Source organism: Lontra canadensis, unplaced genomic scaffold, assembly GCF_010015895.1.
Source record: "Lontra canadensis isolate GAN:19392208 unplaced genomic scaffold, GSC_riverotter_1.0 scaffold55, whole genome shotgun sequence".
NCBI lineage: Eukaryota > Metazoa > Chordata > Mammalia > Carnivora > Mustelidae > Lontra > Lontra canadensis.
Window position 1 is genome coordinate 11966887 of NW_022631049.1, and position 6000 is coordinate 11972886.

A 6000-nucleotide genomic window follows, 5' to 3' on the forward strand; every position below is an offset into this window, starting at 1 on the left:
GGCCTCCAGTCATCAGTAATCTGTGCTCAGGTCACTGAGAGCCTCAATAAATGGTTGTTTCCACTGCAGTAGATCTCTGCTCCTTTGGGGTTCCACATGTGATATGGGAGTCCTAGCTGAGGTTGGGAACCTTGTGCCAGTGTGCTTCCTTTCCCAGATACCTGACACGGCTCTCTTCTGAGCTTGCCCCCCTCCACAGGGCTCCACCATGCAGCAAAGTTTGAGTCTCACACAGCTTCTCACCACCACCCTCATGAAATCTCCAGGAGAAGCCTCTCCCCACTTCTTGCTTCTGTAAGGCATCACGCTCCCTTTCTCCAACTCCAATGCAACTCAGTGAGTTTAGGCTTATGGAAAACAAAAGCCAGGGAAAATTTTACAAGTTAATTCTGCTTTCCTTCCTGTCCAAAGTCTCCCCTGAAGGGACAGAATGCAGAGCCCTTTACTTGCTTGAATGGAGAAATGGAAAAGAGAAAATATTAATTAATAGTACACAATAATACTTAGGCATATTAATATAGCTAAGAAAAATTAGGAGGTAGATAGAAGTAGAAAGATGGGTAATATTCTCATTTTTAATTATGGGTCTTCAAGTCACATTAAACTTGAGAAATCCAGAATTAAACATTTAAATGTGTTATTGAAGTAAATAAGTAAATAAGGCAACCACTAGAAGACATTTAGAAATATGAAAATATAAGCAATAAAATCCAGAGGTAGAAGGGTAGTTGGTTCATGACAAATTAATCTTTCATAACAGAATATCGATAGATCCTATGTAGATTTGATAAGACATGAAATATGATAAACTAAAAGCAGAAGCTATTAACAAGAGTGATTCCTAGGAAATGAATTAGGGACTCTGGTGGAGAGGGTAGAGTTGGGGAAAGGAGGGAGACTTTTTTTTCATTTTAAGCTTTTTTATTCTAACTTCTTTATTATGTGCATGCAATTCTTTTCTAACAAAAAAACCCCCAGATTAATTGAAAATAAAGACATGAAGCTATTTTAAACATACTGTCTCATTAATATTTATGATATACTTAATAAAGAGCTCACACATTAAAATTTGCCTATGGACACTAGGCCTTTATTTTTAAAATTCACTAGTTAATTCCTTCTCATATTATAAACACCTGCTAAAAGTAATCCACGCTATAAAACAAATCTTATTTTTATATGGATGCACAAATAGTTTACCTAAAAAGAAACACTTGGGAAACAACTGGAAGGAAAAACACTAATAAAAATTAACAAGAGAACAAAGCAGTATTAATGAGTACACAGTCTCTCAAAAGAAGAAATCATCCAAACATTTCAGAGTCACAAAAAAATCATCCAGTAAAACTATTTCTAATAATCTATTCCAGCACTGTTAAATTAAACCACAGTTCCTATCTATACTCTCGATCAATATAAATTACATTATATATTTAGTCATGAAATCTCATGTGTATGTATAACACATACACATCGGTCCTGAATATGAGAAAGTATATACTGAGTCACTAAGAACTTGGACTTAGCACAGGTATCAGAGTACAAATTCCTTCAGGAACTGGGAAAATTCCTTTATTCCTAGCTCTCATTTTTTTAAAATATTTACTTACCCAAGGGATGCTAGTTATTGTCCAGAGAAATTTATCATCAGTTCCCTTTTAGATCACAAACTTCCATCTAACATATTAATTACAAACATTTTGCCACTCCATTGTTTTTCCTTTTGACTTTGTCTTCTTTTGTACAAATGTTTCTCGCTTTACATAGACAGTATTTGAATTTTTTTTATCTTGTCACAAACAATTTCCTTTAATGTTTCTGTAATTTCCAAATTCTTGAAGCCCTTGTTACTTAGTAAGCACCCCCATCTGGGATTCTCTCCTAAGAAATAATCAGAAACTGGGTCACCTGGGTGGCTGAGTCAGTTAAGCAAGTCCAACTCTTGATTTCAACTGGGGTCAGGATTGAGCCCCATGCAGGACTCTGTGCTCAGGAGGGAGTCTGTTGGAGATTCTCTCTCTTCTTCCTCTGTCCCTCCCCCTCCCCTGCGCTCTCTCTCACTTTCTCAAATAAATAAATAAATAAATAAATAAATAAATCTTTTTTTTTTTTTTTTTAAAGATCCCTTTCACACTGAAAGAGATCACACTTAGAAGGACGTAGCAGTGGGGCCCACCTAGGTGGCTCAGTTAGCCAGAGGCTTACCTCTGACTCCTGGTTTCAGCTCAGGTCATGATCTCAGAGTTGGGAGATGAAACCCCTCATTGAGCCCTGGGCTGAGCTCTGTGTCAGGCTCCACAGTCAGCTAGGAGTCTGCTTGAGATTCTGTCCCTCTGCCCCTTCCCCCCACAAAATGAATACAATCTTTAAAAAAATAAAAAAGAAGGAGGTGCCACTAGTGGGAAATGACAGATGGTGATGTAAATGTATACATTTTGCTTTAACAGGTTTTTTTTTTTTAATTTTATTTATTTATCTGCCAGAGAGAGATCACAAGCAGGCAGAGAGAGAGGAGGAAGCAGGCTCCCTTCTGAGCAGAGAGCCCGATGCGGGGATCAATCCCAGGACCCTGAGATCATGACCCGAGCTGAAGGTAGTGGCCCAACCCACTGAGCCACCCAGGCACCCCTTAACAGGTATTTTCACTTCCTTCAGTTTTTAAAAATAGTTTTTAAAAATTATGTTGCTCTTTCTCCCATTGTAAAGACTAGACAAATAAGAAAAAAATGTTGAGATATAAAAGAAAAGCTTGAACAACACTTGACATTTTAAAAGGTGTTAATTAAAAGATTATGTATAATAGGGAAATTAAAAGTAGCTTAGCTAGCTAATAAGAAGAGATGATTAATTTGTAATATATAACATATATAAAATATAATACATTATTCAGCAAGCATTTTCTTTTAAAGAAAGATGTGGATCTTTTTAGATAGATGTGTTTTTTTAAAAATAACTGCAGATTTTAACATTAAATTAGATCTTTAGGGACATATAATTAGATTGAACTATTTGCAGGAATTTTTAAGCTATAATTTATTGTACAAAAACTATTAATACAATATGGTAGGAATTAAAATACAAGAAAACTCCACCCAATCTCACCACAAATCCACCCAGGATTGTCAAAATATGTGTGTAACTTTTAAATAATTGCAATCTGTCAACTCTGTATTTATATATTTTCACAGAAAATTTTGCAGGTGTGTGCTTAAATTTTACAGAAAATTTGAGAAGGGTTTTCAATCACTTTGAAATGAGTTCACAGCAGCATAAAAAATGAATTCTTGTCACTTTATATAGAACATCTGCATAATAAAAATGTCAATCAACATTTTTTTGCATTTTTGCTATGTTTTCTAAGACCAGTTCTGAGGGAAGAATCAACAGCCTTTAATGACTGGTGAAAGAAAGCAGCCATAAGTGGAGGAGAAAAGACATCTGAATGAGTTTGACTTTCTTTAAATTTCAAAATGGACTTAGGGGGTTGGGGGGAGATGCTGCTCCAAAGCTTACAGTGCTGTGGATTGAGGAAAATCTTACCCACTTTACCACAAGTGAGACTGATTGGGAAACAGCTTCAATGCTTGTTTTCTAGAAAGCTCTACCAGTTTATAGTTGTCACCAATTAACAGTAAATTTCGCCGTTTTCACTAACTTTTTCTTTTTTAGATTTTATTTATTTATTTGACAGACAGAGATCAAAAGTAGGCAGAGAGGTAGGCAGAGAGAGAGGGGGAAGCAGGCTCCCTGCTGAGCAGAGAGCCCGATGTGGGGCTCGATCCTAGGACCCTGGAATCATGACATGAGCCGAAGGCAGAGGCTTTAACCCACTGAGCCACCCAGGCTCCCCCATTTTCACTAACTTTTGACAGCATTATCTCTTTGCTCTTCATTTCTCAATATTTTAATCAGATATGCACATAGTTTCTGTTGGTAGATCCAAGGATATTGTTATTATATTTGTCAGGTACTTTAATCTATCTTAAAATTCCATGAAGAAAGTATTGTTATCAAAGGGAAGTTGAGGAAGAAGTAAATCTCTTGACCGAGGCCATATGTAGCCTTGAACCTATGGATTAAAAAAGTGGCAGAACTGGAATTTAAACCCATGTCTCTATGAGGCCAAAGCCCACTCTCTTTTTACTACTATCCTATTCTTGTTGTGGTAGCCTGTTAATCCAAGGCTTGGTTTACAGGGACTCTGGAGCCACTAAACATTCAAAGTTTATTAGGCATGTAAAATAAAAGCACCTTTAAAACATGGGAAAACAGGGGCACCTGGGTAGCTCAGTTGGTTAAGCATCCAACTCTTGATTTCAGCTCAGGTCCTAATAACGGGTCCTACGAGTGAACCCTGCATCAGGCTCCATGCTCACTGGGGTGTCTGCTTGAGGATTCTCCTTCCACTCCCTCTGTCCCTTCCCCCTGCTGGTGCACACTCGCTCTCTCTCTCTCTCTCTCTCATTCTGTCTCAAATGAATGAATCTTTAAAAAATAAAAATAAAACATGCAAAAGCAGAACAAATTTCTGAAAAGGAGAATCTTTTATCAGCAATTCCTTCATCTTTTGATTCCAAAGGAAAGTTTAGAGCTCCTTTAGCTTTAACTGTTCAGGAAAATTGATTGATTAATTAATTAATTAATTAAGTTCCATTCACACACACACACCCCCATTTCCTGCTTTGCCAGAAACCGGGCTGGTCCAGAGAACACAGAAATGCCCACAGGATTCTGTCCTCCTGCTAATTTTCCCCTTTGTGGGCAGCTAATGGTAATTACCATTTTAAAGTGTTCACTGTGCCAGCTGCAATTTAAGTAGGGTATTTTCTTAAATTCTTACCACCTTATGAAATAGATATTTTTTTAAAGGTCATTTATTTATTTGAGAGAGCAAGAGAGAGAATGAGCAGGGGGGAGAGAGAGGCAGAGGGAGAAGCAGACTCCCCACTAAACAGGGAGCCCAATGCAGGACTCAATCCCCGGACCCTGGGATCATGACATGAGCTGAAGGCAGACACTTAACAGACTGAGAGCCCCAGGAGCCCCTGAAATAGATGTTTTGATGCTTAATGAAGTCTGAAAATAGAAATTGAGTAGCTCCAGGCCTAGAACCCAGGTTGGTTAGACTCTACAACTGCTTTCCGCTCTTTACATTTCAAATTTTTTCTGGAATCAATGAATAATTCCTCTTGCTCCTTTTTGGTAATCCAATTTCAAGATTTTAAGACTTCATTTTCAGATGTCCCTAGATGAAGTCCATCAGATGAAGAGCACCAGGAACACACTCGTAGTTGAAGTTGGGGTTACTTACCCGCTGCTGCAAGAGAGAGAGCATAAGGCCTCTCCGGGACCCTGGATGTCTGGGCATCAGAGACTTGGAAGGGACTTACCTCAAAGTTGGAGCCTGTGCCGAAGGATTCTGAAAAGGGCCTGGGACCAGTGGGGATCGGCTCTGAACTGGTGATGTCATGAAGCAGGAGCAGTTTAGCAACTGAGGTTTCTCTGCAGTTTTTGTTCTGGAGGCAACGGGAACAGAGCAGAACAACGGATATCACTGATAAAGGGGGGGAGGGAAAAAAGAAAAGAAAAGTCAGTAATCATTCCAAAGGACAGGGTCTGTATAGCCAGAGGAGAAACATTGTTTACACGGCCTTGGCCTTCCATTGGAAACATTTTAGAAGTTCTCCTAGGAATATTCTACTCTGATTACCTGTTTCCTTGGAAACTGCAGTTGAAGAACCTCTTATCTGAAGCTCTTGGTTAGAAATGGATTCTGTTTCCCTGTATTAAAGTAACCCACAGGGCTCAGATCTTCTGAGTAGGAATGAGACATTCCATTGTCACTGATATTTCAAATGGCAATGTTTCTCATAACGATGATAGCATTTCCCAACAGAGAGGTAATGCAAGCCACACAGGTGATTTAAAGTTTTCTAATAGCCACATTAAAAAAGAAAAAGGTGAAATTCATTTTAGTAATGGGTTTTAACTCAATATATC

The 6000-nt window shown here is 38.3% G+C and overlaps 1 protein-coding gene across 1 annotated transcript in view; it reads right to left on the reverse strand.

Moving 5' to 3' along the window:
• Positions 1-5413, reverse strand: part of FBXO34 (F-box protein 34) — a 134807-nt gene extending 129394 nt beyond the window's left edge. Inside the window, exon 1 of the mRNA XM_032875332.1 lies at positions 5391-5413. The gene's annotated coding sequence lies outside the window, so the exon portion shown is untranslated. The remainder of the gene's footprint in view (positions 1-5390) is intronic.
• Between the last annotated feature and the right edge of the window lie 587 nt (positions 5414-6000).